This window comes from Suricata suricatta, chromosome 16 (genome assembly GCF_006229205.1).
Source record: "Suricata suricatta isolate VVHF042 chromosome 16, meerkat_22Aug2017_6uvM2_HiC, whole genome shotgun sequence".
Taxonomy (NCBI): Eukaryota; Metazoa; Chordata; class Mammalia; order Carnivora; family Herpestidae; genus Suricata; species Suricata suricatta.
The window spans coordinates 57,989,742-57,993,983 of record NC_043715.1 but is presented as its reverse complement, the minus strand read 5'-3'; positions in this window follow the sequence as shown (position 1 = coordinate 57,993,983).

Sequence of the window (4,242 nt, the reverse complement as noted above, 5' to 3'; positions counted from 1 at the left end):
TCCCTCAGACAGGGCTGGCTCACCAGTGGCAGACACTGTGGTCTTGGGTTTTCCTTTGTCACCTGAAAGAAATCCAGTACACAAATAGGTCTGTTGGTAATGCCAACATAGGAGAAAAATTAGCATTTCGGTGAAATGAACAACAAAAAGTGAACATGAAAATAGTGTTTCTGTGTCTTGCTACCTCTGAACCCCAGGGGCACAGTCTCCTTCCTCACCCCAGGACTGTTGGTGCCATGAAAGGGAGGCCCGGGGGGGGAGGGTGTCTGGATTAGAAGACAAAGTGCCGGAGGGGAAACACTGTCAATTCCAGATTGGATAATTATGTAAATGGATAACTCGTTTGGGACCCCAAATAGTTCATGCTCTGAGATGACTCAGGGCAATGCCTGACCACACTAGAAAGTAACATAATGTAATGTAATTAGAGGGTTTATGTTTTGGGCTATAAAATAGCAAGCAAAAGATGGAGAGGAACAGGAGTCAGGCAGAAATGATCTAATCAATTGTGTCTATGTAATCACAGTGAATAAAACTCTGGACCTTCAAGCCAAGTGAAATTCCTAGGTTGCCAATACTTCATGCATGTACTGCCATACATCAATGGTGGAAGGGTAACAAGTCCCCGAGGACATTGTAGCTCATGTTTGGAACCCCTCCCAAAACTGGTCTTAAAAAACACCTGATGCAGATGTACTGGACGTGATTTACAACAACTATGTTAAGCTCAAAGAACCAAAGTAAGCTATGGAGAGAGTCAAGAAAATGATGTATAAACAAAATGGAAATGTCAGCAAAAACCTAAACAGAAACCAAAAATGTACAATAACTAATATGAAAAATTCACTATAGGGATTCAAAGAAAGATTATGGTAGGATGAAGAAAGAATCAGTATACTTTAATACAGGACAATAGAAATTATGTCCAAACAACAGGAAAAAACAAGATTTAAGAAAAGTGAATATACCACAAAGGACCTGTGACAAACCACTAAGAGAACCAATATACTCACTGTGAGATTCCCAAAAAACAGTGAAAAAAATATTTGAATAAAAGGCTGAAAATGTCTCAAATTTGATGAAAGACATCACTATAAATATCCAAAAAGATCAATGCACTACAAGAAAAATGAACTAAAATAAAGACTCACACCAAAACTTAAAATCAAATTCGTAAAAGCCAAAGACAGAGTATCTTGATAGCAAACTTGAAGGAACTTATCACATACAAAAAATTCTCAATAAGATTATCAGCAGAGTTCTCATCAGAAACTCAGGAAGCCAGAAAACAGTGGGTCAATATATTCAAAGGTAAAAGAAAAAAACCACTCAAACAAGAATCCTATAGCCAGGGATGCCCAGATGGCTCAGTCAGTTAAGCAACTGACTCTTGATTTCGGCTCAGGTCATGATCTCACGGTCATGAGATCAAGTCCTGCTTTTGGCTGTGCACTGAGTGTGAAGCCTGCTTCTCATTCTCCTCCTCTCCCTGTGCCCCTTCCCTACTCTCTCTCTCAAACCAAATAAATAAACTTAAAAAAAAAATCGTCTTTTAAGAGTGACAGGAGAAATTAAGTCATTCCCATATGCAAAATCTGAGGAAAGCTGTTATCACTAGATCAACCCTGCAAGAAATTGTCAAGGAAATCCTGTAGGGTGAAATGAAAGGACGCTAGACAGCAACTCAAAGCCATATTAAAAAATAAAGATCTCTATAAAGATAAATATATGAATACATATAAAAGCTACTGTTGTTTTAACAAGGGTTTATAAGTATACTTTTGTTTTTTACATGATTTAGGAAACTAATTAATCTAAAAGGTGCGGGGAGCTGCCAGAAGAGCTGCCAGAAGAAGAGATATGTGCCTCGACCTGCAAGATCAGCTCCCAGCAGAGCAGAGCTGCATTTTCACTCCCAGCTCAACAGAGCTGTGTCATCACTCCCAGCTCAGGGCCTGTAGGTTGGGTCTTCTTATCGGTTTCCCAGGCCCTGTGCTAAAACTGCAGTTTCATTTTCTCTCTTACCCTTTCCCAGAAATCACATGACCTTGTTCCTTAGCAACTGACCTGCATCAGCTTCTGCCCTTTATAAGATGTGTGTGTTCTCTCAATAAATGAGGCTTGATCAGAGATTTGTCTTGCTTTCATTCTCTGTGTCCTCTGCCCCCCAATTCTCACTCCCTCCCTCAGGACCTGCGTTGACTGGCCTGCCGGACGGGTCAAGTGGCGCCCAACGTGGGACCTGAGTACGAGGGGTCCAGTGAAGAACACCGATCGAATATAAGAAGAAGATGAAAAAGTAGAGGCCGAAGTTTAAAGAATTTCCAGGGAGACGGCTACGCGGGAATCTGCTGCGTAGTTCAGGGCTCAGGTAAGTGATCGGAAATTATGGGGCAGGAAATAAGCGAACATGAGACCTTTGTAAATGGTCTGACAGAGACCCTAAGGGCACGGGGAGTAAAGGTTAAGAAAAAGCAATTATTGGAATTTTTTCAGTTCCTCCATGAAGTCTGTCCTTGGTTCCCCCAGGAAGGAACTATAGATGAAAAATGGTGGGAAAGAGTGGGGGATGCTTTAAAAGATTATTATGGCACTTTGGGACCAGAAAAAATTCCTGTTAGTACCTTCTTATTGGACCCTTATTAATGAGATCATTAGCGTACAGCCTAGGAGTCCACTCGTTGCCAACATAATTGAGAATGGGGAAAAGATTTTACAAAAAGAAATTAAGAGGCGCCCAAACCCAAACAAGCTTTTGGGGCAATCAAGTTTGTTCCCTCAAACAATCCATTTCAGACCCCTGCAGAGCTACCCAGGAAGTGCAGGATTGGACCTCTGTTCCACCACCCACACAGTATTAACCCCTGAGATGGGGGTCCAAACCCAACCCACTGGAATTTATGGCCCCTTACACCCCAAAACTTTTGGGTTGCTCTTGGGGCGCAGTAGTGCTACAGTTAGGGGGTTACGTGTCTATCCTGGAGTGATAGACAACGATTATACAGGAGAAATAAAGATCATGGTATCCTCCCCCCAAGTAATTACTGCAGTGTCCACAGGGCAGTGCATAGCACAACTATTACTGCCCCTTCTGGCTACCAAAAACTCAACAAAAAATTTGAGCCGAGAAGCCCAAGGTTTTGGTTCCTCTGATGCTTATTGGGTACAATCTGTTAATGCCCAAAAGCCCATGCTTACACTCTGGCTTGATGGAAAAAAAATCCAAGGATTAGTAGACACGGGGCTGATGTCACCGTTATTAAGAAGGAAGCCTGGCCTTCACAGTGGCCACTGTCACCTACATTAACTAACCTTAAGGGCAGAGGCCAAAGCCAAAACCCAGAAAAGAGTGCAAAGTTATTACACTGGCAGGATGCAGAAGGTAATCAAGGAAACATTCAACCTTTTGTCATTCAAGGACTCCCTGTCAATTTATGGGGGCAAGACCTCCTAGCTCAGATGGGTATCATTATGTGCAGTCCAAAAGAGGTAGTAACAGGGCAAATGCTAGCCCAAGGGTTTTGGTCAGGGAAGGGTTTAGGAAAGAATGAAACAGGAATCACCCAACCTATTGAGATCCAGGAAAACCATCAAAGAAAGGGCTTAGGAAATTTATCTTAGGGACCATTGACATTCCTGCACTCCATGCAGATAGGATCACCTGGAAATCTAATGACCCTGTGTGGGTTGATCAATGGCCTTTATCTGTTGAAAAACTGTGGACATCAGCTAGTGCAGGAGCAATTAGCTGCCAGACATATAGTAGAGAGTAATTCCCCTTGGAATACCCCTATATTTGTCATAAAAAAAGAAATCAGACAAATGGAGATTATTGCAAGACCTTAGAGCAGTAAACAAAACAATGGTTCTTATGGGAATGCTCCAGCCGGGGCTTCCCTCCCCTGTGGCTATACTTCTGGGGCACTATAAAATTATCGTAGATCTTAAAGATTGTTTCTTTACCATCCCCCTCCACCCCAGCCACCAAGAGTGATTCACTTTCAGTGTGCCCTCTATTAATTTTAGAGAGCCCATGAAAAGATTATCAATGGAAGGTTCTACCTCAGGGTATGGCTAATAGCCCTACCTTATGTCAAACGTTTGTGGCACTGGCCATACAGAAAGTACACGATGTGTGGAGAGAATGATACATTATACATTATATCGATGACATTCTCTGGCAGGGAGAGATGGCCAGCAGGTGCTAAAATGCCTTGATGACTTACAATCATCCCTGCGGGC